This window comes from Cryptomeria japonica, chromosome 6, assembly GCF_030272615.1.
Source record: "Cryptomeria japonica chromosome 6, Sugi_1.0, whole genome shotgun sequence".
NCBI classification, from domain to species: Eukaryota; Viridiplantae; Streptophyta; class Pinopsida; order Cupressales; family Cupressaceae; genus Cryptomeria; species Cryptomeria japonica.
The window spans coordinates 81,377,507-81,399,380 of NC_081410.1; positions in this window are offsets into that span (position 1 = coordinate 81,377,507).

Here is a 21,874-nt window from a genome sequence, read left to right on the forward strand (position 1 = left end):
TGAAACATGTTACCAGATTCATTGAACCTGGACATACATATGGAAACGTGTTACAAGATCAAGGAACATTTAACCGTTATCACATTGGAAATTGCACTTAAAGATTGTGTATGATTTTGAGGACATCTAACCAATGAAATATTTGGCATGGTTATTCATTCGATAAAACATGTTTGTAAGATCGAAGCAATGAATGGATCACCGACATAAGAGATCTATTTATACAACATGGATTAAGATCAGAAATATATGTAGCAAGACAGAAAGGAAGATATAGAAATATATGAAGCAAGACATGTGAAAGCACTAAGTGTTATGACTGTTACAGAGACACAGAGGTCACCGAGAAGGATTTCAGAGAATAGTCAAATAACAGAGTAAATAGAAGGGTTTACCAAGTTACTATATGGGTTACCGAGGTACACTATAAGCAAGGTAATCTTATTATGAGCACATAGAATCTGCTATAACATTCCAGATGTAGAGTTGCAGATATTTGTAATGATTTTATTGTAATATTTTGAAGTTGTAAGAGAAACCTTTAACAGGGTTTAAGTGTTGTAAAATCCTTTAGCAAGGTAGATCTAACAAATATTGATACTCCTAACAGGGTAAGCTATCAGAAATAGCTAAACATGTAGCTCTAACCGAGCAACCTTTATTATTGCAGTAGTGAAGTTGTGGGTACCATCCCCACCGCAGTTTTTCTCTCTAACCAAGAGTTTCTGCATAACCAAAATATATGTGTTATGGAGTGAATCATGTATGATTGTTATCTATTTGTTTTAGCTTTATATTATGTTACTGCACTATTCGGTTTATGCATAACAGTAAAGTTATTATTGAAGAAAAGTTTTGAAGTACCGATTCACCCCTCCCCTCTCAATACATTAGCTTTCCATATTGAGCCTAACATCAACCACATTAGGGTCCTCACGCATGCGATTCAAATCCCTAAGCCAGATCGGATATTAGAGTTATAAACCTAGAGGATCCAGTTAATACTGAGAGGGGGGTGAATCAGTATTAACAAAAACTGAAACTTTCAACACCTAAATAGACTTATCTCATATCTAAAAACATTCAACACTTAAACCAAATCTTCATAACAAAATTCCTTATCAGATCTAGATAATCATTCTCTCTTATGCAAACTTATTAATCAAATCAGCCATCAATTCAATATCAGATCAACAAACACAGTTACCAACTTATTAACTAATCAGAATGCTTCATCAATCATATAATCATCAATACCGGTAACCACTTTAAAATCTCTAATAAATAAACATAAACTGTCTTTACTGGTTATTAGAAATAAAACATGAACATTACAAGAAAAGAATATCACACATGAACACCATGTTTTTTACGTGGAAACCCAAATAGGAAAAACCACAGTGGGAATTGGTACCCACAAATATTTGGCACTCTTTTGGAATGTGCCTTGTTAGGAGCCAAGCCCAGTTAGAAGCTTACAATGATGCTCTGTTAGGAGTAGGCCCTATTAGGAGTCACCCGGTTAAGGGATTTACCTCAGCCCTGGTTAAAGCTTTGATCTATTAGGATCAACCTTGAAAGAGGATTTAGAGCTTAGATATTGAGTCACCCTGATAGGGGATTTTACAATGTGAGGCTTGTTAGGACCTACCTGGTTAAGGGATTTTAGCTGCTGTAATTGTTAGAGAACAATAGTGAATGATTTGTGTATAGCACTCTACTTCTTGCTTGATCAGATCCAATTAAGTTATAAGTTTGCATCTCTCTAGCAGATCTTCTCACACACATTGCTTCGGCTTCTCACACTTTTCAAAATCGCCAACACAACAAAACATCAACCTTGCAGACATGAATAACTTTTACAACTAGGCAGACATCAAAACCCTAATAGTTACTACATAGATTATCACAGATCTTTACAACTCATTACAGATCATCATAGGGATCATTACAATCAATTATAAATCAATATCGATCATCGAATGATCATAAATCATCACAGCAAGTCGATTTGGTACAAAGTCAAACCCTTAGCACATTCCACTAAACACTTTACATATTCCCAAGAAATTCTTTCTCCAAATGTGCCAAAATATCTTTCAAACTTATCACGTGGTTTGTGTCATGTTATCATCAACACATGAACTTGATGTAGATCACCGCCAAACCAAAAATCATTACCGGTTAAGAGAATTCTTTACCGGTCCTTAAGCCCTTCTTAAACCCTAGCAAAACTTCATCAGAAATTCAAAACATGCCTTCCAATAACCATCATAGGATTCTATTCCGGTTACATACTCAAATCCATCATAAAATCTTATGTATCAAACCACAAGTCACCCGATTCCATCAAAACTTATCTGTTTTACTAGTTAAGGTCCTAATTCGCAGTCTTGCCGATAAACTCTGTCAAACTGTCAAACTCTTACTCCGGTAGACCAAATCACTTAGCCAACAAGTCAATCACCAAAAACCTACTGTAAGCATCATTAAACATCAGTTGAATTGGGTTTCCATCAATGATAATATAAATAACTGATCATGTCATCTTCCTCTATCAGTATAGTAATCCATGATCATCTCATCTTCGCTAGTATAGTAATCCACCATCATCTCATCTTCATCAATTATGCCAAGCATACCAACAATATCCCCCTTTAGTATTGATGGCAACACTAAATATCAACATACTCAACTCATATTGTTCCTCTCTATTCTGGACCTTCTCTACAACTCTTCTCTTCTTTGTTGCATCTCATCTATCGGTTACACTATATCTACTCCAACTAATCATATGTCTTATCTTAATCATATGTCTTCTCCCCCTTTGACAGGGATTCCAAAGGTGCATAAGAATCACAAATCATCAAGTTTGTTGCAGTTGTTGTTTTCAACATGTCTGCAAACACATGTAAGCTACTCCCCCTACAGAGTAGCCTGCATCTCGTCAATCCAAAGTGAAAAATAGTCATGAATCTCACTGGATTGATGCATCCTACATTCTAGTTTTGTCTGAGTAGAGGTCTGACCCCTAATTTACCTCTGAGATACTCAAAGGTTGTCCTCGGCAATGGTTTTGTGAAACCATCTACTAGTTGCTCTTTACTTGTCACATACTCCATGCGGACTTGTTTTTCCTGTAGTCTTTCTCATAGAAAATGATATTTCAATTCTATGTGCTTTGTTATTGCATGTAACATAGGATTTTTTAAAATATTGATCGCACTAGTATTATCATAGTAAATAGTTATCGGTTTAGACATATCAAATCTGAATCCTTCAAGCACATGTCTCATCCAGATTGCCTGCATGCAATTCATTAATGCTGCAACATACTTTGCCTCTACTGTTGACTAAGAAACACAAGTTTTCTTCTTACTTGTCCAAGCAACCAATATGCCTCCAAGAAGAAAAGATCCACTGGTAGTGCTTTTTTGGTCATCTACATGGCCTGCCCAATCCGCATCAGTAAACACATCCAAAGAGAAATTTCTTTTATAAGGATGCCATAAACCATAATCTACTATGCCTTTTAGGTACTGGAATATCCTTTTCACTGCTACCAAGTGAGTCTCCTTGGGATCCTTTTGAAATCTAGCAACCAATCCAATGACATGTGCAATATTTTGGTTTTCTATGAATGACATAATTCAATTTACCAATCATAGACCTGTATTCTTTCTCATCCATAGATGGTGAGTCATCTTGCTTAGACAACTTGCAACCTATCACCATCGGAGTACCAACCAGTTTACAATCTTCCATGCCAAATTTTTTCAACACCTCTTTGACATAATTACTCTGATAGATAAAAATTCCACCATCCAACTGTCGGACCTACAACCCAATAAAAAATTTAATCTCTCTAATAAGAGACATCTCAAATTCTTTTTTCATCTCCTGAGAAAAATCCATGCATAAGTCATCATTACCACCAAAGATAATGTCATCCACAAATACTTCAGCTATCAATACTTTCTCTCCATCAGTCTTTAGATATATGTTACTATCCTCACTGGTACACTATAATCCTATCTTGATCAGGTGTGCATGCAACCTTTCAAACCATTCTCTTAGTGCTTGCTTCAATCCATACAATACCTTATGTAGTTTGCAAACCATATCTTTGTCTTCAAACAAAGCAAATCCATCTAGTTGTTCTATCTATACTTCTTCTTCAAGGATGCCATTGAGAAAAGTTGATTTAGCATCCATTTGATAGACTTTAAATCCTTTAAATGCAGCATAAGGAAGTAGCATTCTTACTCCTTCCAATCTCGCCACAGGTGCAAAGGTTTCACCATAATCTTCTCCTTATTCTTGTGCATAGCCTTTGCAAACCAATATTGCTTTATTTCTCACAACCTTTCCTTCTTCATTTAACTTGTTTCTAAAAACCCATTTGGTTCCAATCATATTCTTGTCTTTCAATCTTGGAACAATTGTCCATGTCTTATCCTTCTCTATCTGATCTAACTCCTCATTCATTACACTAATCTCGTCATCATCCTTTAATGCCTCTCTTACTATTTTCGACTCAATAATAGAAATTAGCCAAGAATTTTTTCTGATTTTCCTCCTTGTTTGTACTCTGGCATGTTTATCTCTAGTTATTTGTTCTTATGAGTGATTTAACCTAACGTACCTTGGAATAATTGGTTCTGGTGTTGTGCTTCCTGCTTCATGTTCTTCATCGCTCTCTGCATTTATCGATTGAGTACTTATTTCTACAATATTTTGCTCATCAGCCTTCTGCACTTCTGGTTCTATGAACACAAGTCTTTCTTCATCTTTCTCAGGCTCAGATCTGCTAGACTCACCATATTTCTCAAGGAATTCATCTCTATTCACATTAGCACTCTCAATGATATTCTTAGTTCTCTTGTTATAACATTTAAATGCCTTACTCTTTGTAGAGTAACCAAGAAAAATGCCTTCATCACACTTAGCATCAAATTTTTAAGTGTAATCATCTCTCTTAATATAACATTTACTCACAAATATTTTGAAATAGCTTACACTAGGAGTGTTTCCATGCCATAATTCATAAGGTGTTTTGTTATTGTTGGCATATGCACACTCCAATGAGACATTGTAGGTGATTGAAGGTTTTGTCATTGATGGCAACCTTACAATCCTATGACACTGGCAAGAGATTACACCGGCATCAACATATCACACTCTACACTGGCACTCAGACCACCGACACCAACACAAAGAAAGGAAGCATACCGGCACAAAGGCTGACAGGATTTTTGATATATTATATTTTGTTTATTATTGTAAAAACTTTGTAAGCTGACTTGGCAAGTTGTAAAATGACTCTTATATATAAGAGAGATCATTGTAGACATTTTGTAAGGAAGTAGAAAGTAAGAAAAGGAAGAAATATTAGGGAGACCTATTATGTGAAATATAGGTTAAGGGTTTATGTAAGAAGCAGAGCAGAAACCGGTACTAGATCAGGCATTATAGATGCTATTTTGAACCAGTACAAGATAGTAGATTTGTATAATCCATCATTGTAAGTTAGTGAGACTTCCCATTAAGCAGTGAGCTCTAGGCAGTTGGCCTTCCTGCATGTGCAGGCCCCTCTTGTAAGTAATATTCTCTTATTGGCCAGTAAGTGAATATTGTGGGTCACAAATCCCACCGAGGTTTTTCCCACACCAGGTTTCCTCATTAAATCATTGTGTTATGGTGTGTTTTTCATGTGGTTGTTAATTCTATTTATTGCATTATTTCTTGCATACCGGTACACTGTTATAATATGCTCTACATTTTTTAAGTTAAGAAATTCTATATACCAATTAGATACTGATTTACCCCCCCTCTCAGTATCTGTGGGAATCCTAACAATTGGTATCAGAGCTTGGTCCTCTATTTTCAGAAGCCTAATAGCTTGAGGAAGATCTTGACATCGGTAAAGATGAAAAATGTGATGAAGCAACTAGAAGCAGCTCTTTCAAACTATGATGTAGAGAAACTGAAAAATATCAAATTAGAAGATGATCTAAAAGCATCCCAGGATATCATTCAGGCACTTCAAGAAAATCTTAAGATTTCAAGAAACAAGAGAAGAGAACTTTGTGAAAAGATACAAAATGAGAATGATGAAAAGGAATCTCTTAATGATATGATAAACAAGCTGAAACAAGAGAACATGACAACAAAGAATGAGATGTAGGATATTACTATGAGATTTTGTAAAGAAATTGAAGATAGAAAGAAGAATGAAGAAGAATTGACCAGAAGACTAAGTGATGTTGCAAATGAAAACACAAGACTTAGTTATGAAAATGATTTGTTAAAGACAGATTTGATGCACACTCAGAATGACTCCAATGAACTGATGAGGCAAAAAGAAGTTTTAGAAAGAGAACTAGATACTGCAAATCAACATAAAGAAAAATTCAAGAAAAGCTCAGAGGAACTTGGTAACTTGCTAAAAAATAAAAAACCTAAAGGTGACACTTTTGGAATTGGCTTTGAAGTTGGTGAAAGCTCGAGTACTGCAAACACATAGGATCATGGCAAACCGGTAAGGCAACCTAATGCTTATAAATTCAATGGAAAATGCTTTAACTGTAATAAGTATGGTCATAGAGCAAATGAATGTAGATCTAGAAATTATCAGAATATCAGCACACCCACCGGTCAATGTTCAAAATGCAACAAAGTTGGTCACAACTCTGAAAATTGCAGAATGAATGTGAGATGTTATGTTTGTGGAAGATTTGGACACCTATCTAATCAATGTAGAACACAAACCGACATGGGCTATGTCAAAGCTATTTAGAAGAATAATGTGACCTGTTATGCATGTAACAAAATTGGACATATTACAAAATTCTGTAGAAGCAAAGGATCACCGACAGGCAACAAAAGTTCTAGCTTGAAAGGTAAAGAAAAAGTTGAAGAGGTTAAGCAAGAATTCTGAAAACAATGGATTAGAAAAGCTGATCTAAATGTTGGGAATACTCCTCCACCGGTAGAACCAATCAATACTCCACCAGCAGAATAGAGTATTACTCCACCAACAGAATAGAGTAGTGCTCCACCGGCAGGAAGTTCTTCATCAAATTGAAGAAAGTTTCTTTGAGGGTTTGGCAATCTAAGGACACACGTGCTATTATTCCCTCGGTTAGAGATGAGAAGTTGAATATTACTTCTATACCGGTAGACAATGTTAAGTAACTACTTAACCGGCATACATTAAATGTGGTAGATGGCAAATAAACATTATAAATTTATGGTTTTGGCTCCATTTCACTTCACTAAGATTTCAAACATTCGAAGAGCGCTAAGGGATTTCGAGCAAAGAGGGAAGAACACTTTGAGCAATCAATTCACCCTAAGGTAGAAAAAGGTATTTACCATCATGGCATCCACCTCTGCATTTGAATATATAGCAAACCCTACTGTAGTCAAGGTTATAAAATTCCCTAGGCCCGTATTTCAACTAGTTCCTGAGGTAGCAAAGAAAGATGACACTGTAGGTGCTTTTTCTCAAATTCCAAAAGGAGTTGTTTATGATGAAGACCCCATAATTTGCATTCATTGCAACATAGAGGAATTAGGAGATGAAAAGATCAAAACAATGTATAAATCTGTCATATGTGATAATTCCAGAAATGTAAAATCGGAACATAAAATCATTGAAACCCTAGGATTTACTGAAATCCTCTGCATTCCTAAATTTCCCAAGGATGTGATTAGGATACCCTTAAGTAGGGTACATGGTGAATTTTTCTGGTTAGATGCAATTCACAAAATTACCAAGTTGTGAAAGCTGTCATAGGGTTACCTTCCACTGGTAAAAGACCAAACAAGACTAAGAAGGTCTCAAATGACCTAGTAACTAAACTAACTGGTACAAAATCAGATAGAAGGTCCTTGAGGGTAAATGATGTAATAGATACAAATGTGAGATTTGTTAGCATGATTTTAGGGTATAAAGGTACTCATGCAAATAGACTCAACTCAGTTTCAATTTTATGCATTAAGAGTGCTTATGACATGATTATAGACAATGTGAAAATTGACATATGTGAATGGTTAAAAGATGATTTAATTGACAACTTAGGCAATATAAAGAAAGATAAGAAAGGAACTTTTAGGTTTGGTAATATGCTTGTATGCTTGATGCTACACATAACCAAATAGGTTCCTGGTATAGGCTATAAAGAACTTGGATTTGATATACGAGTAGGAAAATAATTAATAGAACTATTGAATAACATGGGTGAAGACAAGGAAAAGAACATTCATGACTACTTTCAAGTACTTAAGGCCAAAATGAAGAAGAGAATCAGATTATCACAGAAGATTGTTGACAAATACAAGCATGATATATGTTTTGTAATCAAAAAGGATAAGATGGAACTTGAAAAGCAAAAATTCTTTGAAAATCAGATAAAGAAGTGTACAAGGGAATTTGACACACTTGTACCAGAACTATGTAACTTATTAAAGGAATTTAAAACTCTGTATAAAGATACTTGCAAAACAAACTTTTTGACAGTAGACATAGATAAGAAGATGAGCAAGGCACAGGATGAAATCAATTAAATTGCAAATAGTTTTGTTAATTCACTTGATACATTATCATTTTTTGAACAAAAGATAACAACTTTTGAGGAAGAGTTACTTAAGCTAGGAAGAGAAAAGGAGAGAATAGTGGATAAGGAAAAGAATTTGAGACTAAGACTAAGTCCAAGATTGGACTATCTAGCATTCATGTGGAAGGAAATATTTGAGGCACATGTACAGGGATAGAGAACACTGACAGAGCATATGCAGCACCTCATTGGTACAGTTCAAAGAACAGAGATAGCAATAAGAGATAGTAAGAAGTTTATGGAGAGTATAAACTTGATTTTGGTGGATCTACTTCAAATTGTAACTACCTAGTTACAAGGCTGAGGCTACAACTCTATTAACACCTTGACAACCTTTGTCATTGATGCCAAAGGAGGAGTAGTAGTATGACAAAATAAGAGAAATAACTGACAGAAGAATTATCTACTCAGGGGGAGCTTATCTTATTTGTAACACATTTTTTGGTAACATATTTTTGGATTATAGTTTTGGATACACTTTTGAATTTTCTCATGAGTGTTGCCATCAATGCCAAAGGGGGAGATTGTTGGCATATGCACACTCCAATGAGACATTGTAGTTGATTGAAGGTTTTGTCATTGATGGCAACCTTACAATCCTATTACACCGACAAGGCATTACACCAGCATCAATAGATCACACTCTACACCGACACAGAGAAAGGAAGCATATCGGCACAGAGGCCGATAGGATTTTTGATATATTATATTTTGTTTATTATTGTAAAAAATTTGTAAGCCAACTTGGCAAGTTGTAAAATGACTCTTATATATAAGAGAGATCATTGTAGACATTTTGTAAGGAAGTAGAAAGTAAGAAAAGGAAGAAATATTAGGCAAACCTATAATGCAAAATATAGGTTAAGGGTTTATGTAAGAAGCAGAGTAGAAACCGGTACTGGATCCAGCATTATAGATGCTATTTTGAAGCAGTACAAGATAGTAGATTTGTATAATCCATCATTGTAAGTCAGTGAGACTTCCCATTGAGCAGTGAGCTCTAGGCAGTTGGCCTTCTTGAATGTGTAGTGGTGTAGGAGTACCCTTCCAAGCCCTTCCTCCTTCTTTGTTTTGTTGTGTTATTCTTCTTTTGAAGCCATTGTATATAAAATAAAGGGTCATGTGCTCATAGGTCCTAGTTAAGGTCCTAATTGAGGTCTTAAGGGTTATAAGTCAAGATTGAGGATTTATTGAAAATTGAGGGTATGTGTGCTTTGGAGGTGTTTAGGGGTCCTTTATAGAATGGTGGTGTCCTTAGGTATGCCCAATGTGGGTCTAGGAGTCATGAAAAGCAACATTGGGAAAGTTGCTCAAAAGTTGCATGACAACTTTTAAAAGTTGTCAAGCAACTTTTCGACCATGATGTCAAATTCTTTAGGTTAGTGTGGAAAACCCTAGTATGGGCACACAGACCGAGGTATGGGTAGTATAAGTATTTCCAAACCCTAAATTAATGGGTTGGATGTCAGACATTGTACGACCCAAGCAAATTGACTGGACTGTGACTGTTTGTTGGTTATCAGTCAGTTTGAATGAAGGAACCAAGCAAGTTAATGGTTTGATTTACATGCAAAACTATGTGGATTGTCTTCTATGGTGTAAATACTTTCATTTCAAGCATTTAGACTAGGTTTTAGTTTGTAAGTGTGGTGTGCTTGTAAATATTTCATAAGTTGTCTTCTTACTGTCCAGTTTTGGACAAGATTGTGTAAATGGCTGCATAACTCCATTCCCCATTGTGGAACCACCATGAAACCATGGGGAATGAGAGTGCAGACCTTGTATCATATCACAAAGCAAGCAGGGCCCTTGAAAATGCAGGGAGGCCATCAAGAGACCCAATCCTAGGCGAGACTGAACAGTGCCCGACTAGGAAGGGTTAAGTTGTAGAGGTCTTGGAGAGCAAGGTTGGTCAAAGAAGAGAGCACCCTTTTGAGGAGTTGGAGAGGGGTGAGTGAAGTACCATTGGTGTGAAGGAGAAGCTTCCACCAATCTAGAAAAGGTGGCAAGAATAGAAAACCTGAACTGTGTGCCTGGTAGGTCCTAAAAACCCTCCTAAAAACCCTTAAAATCCTTAAAATCTACCTAGGGCACTGTACGACCACTTGGAGGCCTAAAACCTAGAAAATCCTTGAGCCCTTGCCAAATGAATGGTAGTCCATTTTGGGTGTTTGGGTTGTTTGTGCATCGTTTGTGAGAGGGAGCCCTAAAGGACCGGGTAGGAGGCCTAATTGGTCCTAATCCTTGTAGCCCTATTTTGTAGTAAAAACACAAAATAGTGAAATCGGTAAGGGGTTGAAGGCTTGAAACCTCTTGGGGGCACATGAATGGGTGTAAATACCATGAATTAGATGTGATATAACCTTGCTAAGACCTTGGAAGGTGTAGAACAAGCCTAGCCCTTATTAGCCATAGTAACGGGTTTTGAGTCTCCTGAGTAGGCGAGACCTTAGCAGAAGCATTGCAACTCATTGGTGGCTGGATTGGGAAAGGTTAGGGGACTCCTTAAGAAAAGGAAGTCCTAGACACCCTAGGGTGTGTGGAGAACACCAGGTGATCCAAGGAAAGGATCCAAGAGCATAGACTAGGCTAGTCTATCCCTAACCCCATCCCATCAGATTGGTATCATAGCAAGTTAAAGATTTGTTGTACTATGTATGTCTCTATATACTGGTGAATTAATAGGGGAGAGTAGAATGGTTACTAATACAGAGCTGGCTAGGGAGATAGAAGAGCAGAAGGAGAAGAATAGACTCCTTGAAGAAGCTATGAGTGAGATAAGGGATAAGATGCAAGAAGTGGTGGATCAGAGGACACATGAACCTTGGGGAGAAGACACCAAGGACAAAGGAAAGAAAACTATTGACATAGATGACATTATACCTGAACCAGATCCCTTGATTAATGAAGAACCATTTGTAAAGGCTATTAAGGCTTTGAACACCAAAGCTTTTGAAGGATTTCCACATTTCAATGGAAGGATGGACATTGACACTGTTATGGAATGGATTGAGGGCATGGAAAACCACTTTGAGTGTGAGGGAATGACAGAGGCTCAAAAGGTTAAAGTTGCCAAATCAAGATTAAGGGGAGCAACTTTGACATGGTGGAAGTAACTGCAAGAAGAAAGGGTTAGCATGGGGAAGCTACCTATTGCCAATTAAAAGGCCATGGTGAGTAAGATCAAGTAGAACTACTTACCAGAGGATTATGAAGTCCAACTTCATAAGAAGAGATAGGGTTTGAAGCAAAAAGACCTTGGTGTGACCTTCTACATCGAAGAATTTCAAAAACTTTGTCTTAGATCCAAAGTTCAAGAAGATGAATCTATTAAGGTGGCTAGGTATCTAAGCGGCCTAAAGTGGAACATTCAAGAGGAGATAAGCTTATGGACTCCTACTACTGTTCAAAAATGTCATCAGCTTGTTGTCAAGGTTGAAGAGAGGAACAAAAGGAAAGGAGACTCTAATATCAAGGGTAAAGGCAGAGGTAGAGAACAAATGAATCACCGAGGTGTTTACCAAAGCAAAGCAAATGATCAGAGAAACCAAGGAGAAGCCAAGTTAACTGAGCAAGGCAGTGAAACCAATCTTAGAGGAGGACATCCTAGAGGAAGAGGTGCACAAGGTGGTCCAAGTAGGGGTAGAGGTACCAACAGAGGTAACTCCTACTTTGCAACTATGAAGTGTTACAATTGTGGTCAATTGGGACACCCGGAATATAGATGCCCTGACAAGCCTACCTCATCAAACAGTGGAAAGAGGGTTGCTTATGCACATGAAGACTCATCAAGTAGCAAGACACCTGAGGTGGACCATATTGAATGAGAGAGTAGAGAAAATTTGATGTTCAATAGGGTCTTGATAAGACAGCCAGTCAAGAGTGAACCTAAGCATAGGAGAGCATTGTTTAGGGTAAGATGCAAGATCCTTGGTAAAGTTTGCAAGGTGATAGTTGATTTAGGGTCGACTAATAACATAATATTAGAAGAGGTAGTTAGGAAGTTGAAACTTACAAGGATACCCTACACTAACCCATACAAGGTGACATGGTTGAATCATGAGCAGAGTGTGCTAGTCAATGAACAAACTTGGGTAGAGTTTTCTATTGGAGGATACAAGGATAAGATCCTTTGTGATGTGTTGCTTATCGATGCTTGTCATCTGCTGCTAGGAAGACCCTAGCAATTTGATGGGAAGGTGATCTATGATGGAGAGGAGAACTCCATATCATTCAAGAAAGATAGCAAGACCTTTAAGATTTAGTCTTTGACAGAGAATGAATAGGGCACCTCAAGAACACCTAGTGTCTTAATGGCTACTGCTAAAGAGTTCTTAAACTTACTACATGAGGAGGAGATAGTGAAGTGTGCCATCTTTGTGAAACCAAAGGAGGAAGTAGACAAGTTGCAGGTAGATGTACCCAAGGAGGTGAAACACATGTTGTAAGAGTATAAGGACATAGTGAGTGATGGAGCACCTGCAACACTCCCACCAAGAAGGTCTATAAGTCATCAAATAGACTTTGTTCCCAAGGCATCCCTACCTAACAAGGCAGCATATAAGCTCACACCTGATCAGAATAAGGAAGTAGCAAGGTAAGTGTAGGAGTTATTGGAACAAGGACTAATTAAGAAGAGGATCAACCCATGTGCAGTCCCGGTAGTGCTAGCATCCAAAAAAGGAGGTAAGTGGAGACTTTGCACTGACTCAAGGGAAATCAATAGGATCACCATAAGGTATAGGTTTCCTATTCTTAGAATAGAGGATTTGATGGACTGTCTAGGAGGTGCTATGTATTTTACCAAGCTAGACCTTAAAAGTGGTTATCACAAGATAAGAATTAAGGAGGGTGATGAGTGGAAGACTGCTTTCAAGACCACAGAGGGATTGTATGAATGGCTTGTGATGCCATTTGGGCTTACCAATGCCCCAAGCACCTTCATGAGGTTGATGAATGAGGTGTTGAAAGACTTCATAGGTAGATTTGTGGTGGTGTACCTAGATGACATTCTCATCTATAGCAGAACCAAAGAGGAGCACCTTGAGCATTTGAGGTTAGTCTTAGAGAGGTTGCATGAGGAGAAGTTATCCATCAACCTATAGAAGTGTGACTTCTTGAAGAAAGAACTGCTCTACTTAGGATTTGTGGTGTCTAAGGGAACCTTGAAGATGGATCCAAGCAAAGTGGAGGCAATCTTGAATTGGCCTGCACCTAGAACAAGGACTGAGGTAAGGAGTTTCCATGGATTAGCTCAATTCTATAGGAAATTTGTGAGGAACTTCAATGGCATATGTGCACCAGTCCTTGACACCATTAAAGGAGGCCTTAAAACTAAGTTTAAATGGACTGAGCAGGCTGACAAAGCATTTCAATTGTTGAAACAAGAAGTAGCCACAAAACCTATCCTTCTCCTACCTACTTTTGATAAGCTATTCAAATTGGAGTGTGATGCAAGTGGAATTGCAGTAGGTGGTGTATTGAGTCAAGAGGGAAGACCTGTGGCATTTTTCAGTGAGAAGCTTAATGAAGCAAAGAAGTACTCAGCCTATGACCTAGAGTTGTATGCATTAGTGCAGTCTTTAAAGAAATGGAGGCATTACCTACTCCCAAAGGAATTTTTGGTGTTCATAGACAACCAGACATTGAGTTATATTAACACTCAAGAGAAGATTAGCAATAGGCACTTGAAATGGGGAATATCTCCAATCCTTCACCTTCACCATCAAGCATAAGAAGGGGCAACTCAACAAAGTGGCAGATGCATTAAGAAGGAAGTTGTTGATAGTTCAAGAACTACAGTTGAAGAGCATAGGAATAGAAGGTTTCAAGGACCTCTATGAAGGAGAAGAAGACTTCTCATCAGCTTACAAGGTTTGCAAGGAGTTTGAGAACCATTTCCATGGTGAGTATGTAGATTATACACTCCAAAATGGTCTCTTGTTCAAGGGTAATCAGTTGTGTGTAATGAGAGGATCCATGAGGGAAAACCTCATCCAAGAGAAACACAATGGTAGTTTGAGTGGACACTTTCGAGTCAACAAAACCTTGGATTTAGTACAGAGGTACTATTATTGGCCAAAGTTGCCAAGAGATGTGAAGGGGTATGTCGAGCAATGTGGTGTATGTCAAAGAGAAAAGGGAGGATCAAGCAATGCTAGTCTCTATCAACCATTGCCTGTCCCAAATAGGCCTTGGGAATGTATAAGCATGGACTTTGTAGTAGGACTTCCCAAGACAAAAATAGGTATGGACAACATCTATGTGGAAGTAGATAGATTTTCCAAAATGAGCCATTTCATCCCATGTAGGACTACACATGATGCAAGCTATATTGCACATCTCTTCTTTAAGGAGATTGTTAGAATTCATGGACTCCCTTTAAGCATTGTTTCAGATAGGGACAACAAGTTCATGGGCCATTTTTGCCAAACATTATGGAGGAGACTAGGAACTAACTTGTCATTTAGCTCAGCTTACCATCCACAAATAGATGGTCAAACTGAAGTTATCAACAGGGTGTTAGGCAGCTTGTTGAGGTGTTTAACTAAGGAGTATGGGCTGACATGGGACCTAATCATTCCTCAAGTAGAGTATGCATATAATGACAGTGTGAATAGGACCACTGGTAAAAGTCATTTTGAGGTTGTGTATGGTAGACATCCAAGGGGAGTGTGTGAGTTGAGAGACCTTGGTACTATGGAGATGAAGAGTGGGAAAGCAAAGGACTTCACTCAAACCATCAAAGAAGTCCAAGAGCAAGTTAAGAAGGCCATCCTTGAATCCACTCAAAAGTTGAAAGCAAAAATGGATGAGAAAAGGAGAGAAGTTCAATTTAAGATGGGTGACTATGTGTTGGTCCATTTGAGCAAAGCTAGGATGCAAAGTGGTAAGCCTACCAAACTACAAATGAGAAGAGTAGGACCTTGTAGAATCCTATCAAAATATGGTAAGAATGCTTACAAGGTTGACCTGCCTTCAGATTTGGCTATCTCACCTATTTTTAATGTAGCTGACCTGATCATGTAGAAGGGTGAAATAGCAGGCCAAAAGGAAACCCAAGCCAAGGTACTGTAGGACCTAGATGTTAATGTCTTACCATAGGTGAAGAAGCCTATAGCAAAGGAGATCTTGGAATCAAGAGTGAAGAAGTCCACTAGACACCAGGTCTACATGGAACACTTGGTGAAGTGGGCAGGTCAACCTGAGTTTGAAGCTACCTGGGTTGAAGACAGCAAGTTCAAGACACTTGGCATAGACCTGACTCTCATCTCTTCTTCTATTTCTTAGTTGTGTGTAGAGGGGGAGTATGGTGCAGGAGCACCCTTCCAAGCTCTTCTTCCCTTTTTGTTTTGTTAGTGTTATGCTTCTTTTGAAGCCATTGTATATAAAATAAAGGGTCATGTGCTCATAGGTCCTAGTTAAGGTCCTAATTGAGGTCTTAAAGGTTATAAGTCAAGATTGAGGATTTATTGAAAATTGAGGGTATGTGTGCCTTGGAGGTGTTTAGGGGTCCTTTAGAGCATGGTGGTGTCCTTAGGTATGCCCAATGTGGGTCTAGGAGTCATGAAAAGCAACATTGGGAAAGTTGCTCAAAAGTTGCATGACAACTTTTAAAAGTTGTCAAGCAACTTTTCCACCATGATGTCAAATTCTTTAGGTTAGCATGGAAAACCATAGTATGGGCACACAGACCAAGGTATGGGTATTATAATTATTTCCAAACCCTAAGCTAATGGGTTGGATGTCAGACATTGTACAACCCAAGCAAAGTGACCGGACTGTGACTGTTTGTTGGTTATCAGTCAGTTTGAATGAAGGAACCAAGCAAGTTAATGGATTGATTTATGTGCAAAATTGTGTGGATCATCTTCTATGGTGTAAATAATTTCATTTCAAGAATTTAGACTAGGTTTTAGTTTGTAAGTGTGGTGTTCTTATAAATATTTCCTAAGTTGTCTTCTTACTGTCCAGTTTTGGACAAGATTGTGTAAATGGTTGCATAACTCCATTCCCCATTGTGGAACCACCATGAAACCATGGGGAATGAGAGTGAAGACCTTGTACCATATTTCAAAGCAAGAAGGGCCCTTGAAAATGCAGGGAGGCCATCAAGAGACCCAATCCTAGGCGAGACTGAACAGTGCCCGGCTAGGAAGGGTTAAGTTGCAGAGGTCTTGGAGAGCAAGGTTGGTCAGAGAAGAGAGAACCCTTTTGAGGAGTTGGAGAGGGGTGAGTGAAGTACCATTGGTGTGAAGGAGAAGATTTCACCAATCTAGACAAGGTGGCAAGAATAGAAAACTTGCACTATGTCCCAGGCAGGTCCTAAAAACCCTCCTAAAAACCCTTAAAAACCTTAAAATCTATCTAGGGCACTGTACGACCACTTGGAGGCCTAAAACCTAGAAAATCCTTGAGCCCTTGCCAAATGAATGGTAGTCCATTTTGGGTGTTTGGGTTTTTTGTGCATCATTTGTAAGAGGGAGCCCTAAAGGACCAGGTAGGAGGCCTAATTGGTCCTAATCCTTGTAGCCCTATTTTGTAGTAAAAACACAAAATAGTGAAATCGGTAAGGGGTTGAAGGCTTGAAACCTCTTGGGGGAACATGAATGGGTGGAAAGACCATGAATTAGACTTGATATAACCTTGCTAAGACCTTGGAAGGTGTAGAACAAGCCTAGCCCTTATTAGCCATAGTAAGGGGTTTTGAGTCTCATGAGTAGGTGAGACCTTAGCAGAAGCATTGCAACTCATTGGTGGGTGGATTGGGCAGGGTCAGGGGACTCCTCAAGAAAAGGAATTCCTAGAGACCCTATAGTGTGTGGAGAACACCAAGTGATCCAAGGAAAGGATCCAAGAGCATAGACTAGGCTAGTCTATCCCTAACCCCATCCCATCATGTAGGCCCCTCTTGTAAGTAATATTCTCTTATTGGCCAGTAAGTGAATATTGTGGGTCACAAATCCCACTGAGGTTTTTCCCACATTAGGTTTCCTTGTTAAATCATTGTGTTATGGTGTGTTTTTCATGTGGTTGTTATTAATTCTGTTTATTGCATTATTTCTTGCATACCGGTACACTGTTATAATATGATCTACATAGTTTAAGTTAAGAAATTCTATATACCGGTTAGATACTGATTCACCCCCCCTCTCAGTATCTATGGGAATCCTAATAGTTATTACCTTTTTTAACAATTTCCTGGTTCAAAGTATAGAAAGCAGTGTTGACTGCTTCTCTCCAAAACATCTTCGGTACTTCACCTTGAATCAACATGGTTATGTGTGTGTGAAAAGTGGAATAAGAATCTGTATCTGCAAGACACAACACTTCAATCAAGTCATTACATGCATGGTTAGTCAGATATAATCAATAAATAATAAACCATAACAAATCAACCCATTGCCTTCTAAAAGATGCGAGTATAAGATTGCTCTCAGATTATTTAAAAATACCAGTGACTAGACAACACCAAGACGAAGGATTTAATCTATATGAGCATGATGAATGCTAGATGGATGCAATATTGATCTAACAAGATTTAAGAAATAAATGAGCTAAATGATTTAAGCAACATTAAGCTAAATGATTTAAATATGTATGCAATGAAGTTAGAGCAAAAATAGTATAATAACAATATATTCTCCAACCTTTTTTGAATGAGAGATGAGCCTGAATCTATAGAAAAATCAGAAAGAAACCAATGGCTAAGATCAAAAGATGATGAGCAGTCAAGATTTTCCAAGAGGAAGCACAATCTAGGTGAATTGATGTGATTGGATGCTTTTCTCAGTTTTAAAGGAAATTGAACTAAAAATAAGATAAAATCAGGAAAAACTAATTTATTCTCTATTTCATTCAATTTGAATATTTAATTATTTATCAATTTTTAATTTGCTTTTCAAGATTATCTCTAATTGATTTTTTTTCTCAATTTTTAATCCTTTCTTGGTCAATTAATTCCTTTTTTGATTTATTTCCATTTTTGAAGATTTGTGCTCAATTGATTTATTCAATTAAATATGCAAGGATATTCAATTAAAATAAATAAGATAATTCTTTTAAATGATTTACTTGGAATGATTTAATTAATTAAAAAAATATTAAATTAATATTGGTTGATTCATTTTGCCGTGCGACATTTAATGATTTAGAAATTAATTGTGTGGTCAAGATTTATTTAATTGTCTTTGGTTAGGAGCTTGGTGATGTTGTCGAGATTAGGGCCCCATGGTTTAGATGACAATTTTTAGGGTATTACATTTGCCCCTGTTTGAATTAATGTGCGAGCAGCGCGTTAGTTCAAAGAAAAATTTGATTTCTAGGAGACGCTAGTTCTGAACTTGATTGATCACGAACTAGATGAAAAATGAGGTGTTTAGCTTGATTCAAAGTGACAAAGATGAATGAATTCTGATTAAAGCGATACTGATCTTGAACTTGATTGAACTTAGGAACGATAGAAAACAAAAGATACCGAACTTGAACTTGATTGATCAAGAAGCGGATCTTACTGATCTAGAACTTGATTGATCTACACACAGTGAGTCAAGATAAAAATCGATCTTGAACTTGATTGATCAAGATACGATAAGGATAAACTATTCAGCTTGATCAAGAAATGAATACTAAACACTTGCTTAGATTGAACGTGATCAAAGAAACTCCTTAACGTTAAGAGATTGATTCAGATAAAAGACAAATATTAGTTTGATATGAAGCGATGGAACTGATATGCCCCTAGTGATGAGGTCTTATTTGATTGATTTTCTTTAGTTGAAAAATATTTTTGCTCGAATTTCGATGAAGATTTGAAATTTTTCTCAACATTGAAGAATGTGAGGTCATAAGGTCACGAGTATGCCCCCTCGGGAGCAAAATTGAAAGATAGCGAGGGTACATAATGATTATAGGCAATTTGGAGCGATGATAAGTTGTTTGAGCACAAATTGATTCAAAGGAATTTTTGAACATTTTGCATTGATTGATAAGAAATTGAGCACAAAGTTGATTTATAGAAATTAAATTGAGATTAAGCGTTGAAATTGAGCACAATTAGAAGAAAGAATGAGCAGCTCATGAAAATAGCACTAAGTGGTCCAAATTCTGAAATTGACTAGCAAAATGATCTCGAATTTTGATTTCAATCCCGAAAATGGAATCAAAATGGTCAAATTAACTAAGGGTACAATTTTCATGTCCATTGGAGCAAGTTGAAAAATTAGGTTTTTGGCTATATATGGGACAAAAGTGTCATTTTCAATTCATTTTGACCCTCCAAGTTTGAAAATTCAAAAATCCTTTTGTGAAGAAAATGGTGGTCCCTACTCATCAGCATCGATTCGAGTGCCAAAGGAGACATAATCAACCCCGAAACTATGAGCCAGTGGTAAGTGGTCGATCTTAAGCCTATTTGTGTTTCCAATTTTGAATTTTTTAATGCATTTTTCAAGTTTTTCACGGGTTTTGGGTTGGGTGTCTCAGTTTATCGTGCAAGATAGGATCCTATCTCGTATGAGAAACTGGTAAAAAATATTTTGTCATTTAAGCCTATTAGTTTTGTCGTTCGGGGAGTACCCATGTGTCGTACGACATGTCTGTAAAAAGACCATTTTGTTGTGCAGAGTCTAATAAATTGTCATTTGAGATTGTTTTGCCGTATGACACCTATTCTTGACTCATATGAGATGCTGCTTCTCTGTGTTTTGTCATACGAAAGACAGTGAGCATTTTTGAGGGTGTAAACGTAAAAATTTGATTTTGCATTTGACTTAGCTGGATTTGCGTGATGTTTTGCTTCTCGTGTAGGCTCATTTGGAATGTTTTCTGATGTTTCATTGTTGGATTGTTGTAGGTGCGCTTACCTCCTGTGCTCTTTAGATGTGTGTATCCTCCCACTATGGCATTAGTTCAAGATTTATCTGAGGTTGAGTAGGCTCATGTTGATATGTGTGGCTTGACTCATCTGTTGAGGTTACCTAATATTTGTGTGAACCACAGGATGCTCACAGCGTTGGTAGAGAGATTTCATTCAAAGCATAATACATTTCATTTTCCAGTTGGGGAGTTGACTATCACTCCCAAGGATGTGTATAGGATCCTTCATATTCCTTTTGTTGGGGATAAGGTCGATTATGATACCGTGTTATTACCTAGACTGTAGGTAGTGAGGAACGTATTCAGGGATCCAACGTTTTGACTCATTTCATGAGTTGGGAAATTATGAGGAGATACAGTGAGGAGCATCCCCTAGCATGTGTTCTAGTAGGGTTCATCAGGTGCTTTTTGATGTCGGACAGGGGGCAGCAGGGTTTCTAGAGCGGATGGGGCCGGATGCTAGAGAGGTTGATAGAGACCCCTCAGAGACTTGGTTGGGGCTCTTGTTTATTGGCCCACATGTATTGGGAGATGCATGAGATCATATACAGAGATGGGTGGAACATGGCTGTGGGTGTGTACATTTTATAGGTGTGGGCTTGGGTGCACCTTCCCATTTGTCGACCCATAGTAGCAGACAATAGAGAGCTTAGGCAGCCGATCATTTACAAGTATGCTGGATATATCACACAGCCCCATCTAGGCAAGATAGACTTCTGGAGATGGTAGCTTGATGACCTGATAGCCATCGTATGGAGACCATATAGAGGGTTGGAGCCGTGGGATGACTGGCGGCTAGTTCACAGGGACCTGTTTGTTACATGCCCACTGATTGGGAGGTCACAAACTGTTGTGGAGCAATTTGTCATTTCATGGGTGATGAGGCAGTATGGCTGGCCCCAGGGGATCTCACAGGAGTATATAGCATATGCTCGATATGTAGATGAGGAGAGATAGGGATGGTCTCTGCGGTTATCATACACATTGGCGATGCAGGAGTTGACAGGGTTACACCGCCTACGGTGGGATTACCTAGATGATGTAGTGGATGCGGGGGTATTTCCCCAGTACAAAGATCATTTTCAACAACATCCGTTCCCATGTTTTATAGACCCGGGCGAGCAGGCTCCTCATATTGAGGATGTTGAGGAGAATGCCCCTGCACCAGCACAGGGACAGGGCCAGAGGAAAGGTTAGACACAAAGAGCTAAGGCTCCGCGATGAGGTAGTGGTGATCCAGGTGCTAGCAGTAGAAGGGTACCAACTAAGGGTGGGCAGCAGAGGGGTGAGGGTGTATCCCTAGGGCAAGTGGGTGGGATAGAGGAGGATCGAGTAGCTCCTAGATAGGTGTGACAACAGAGAGAGGAGTAGGGTGG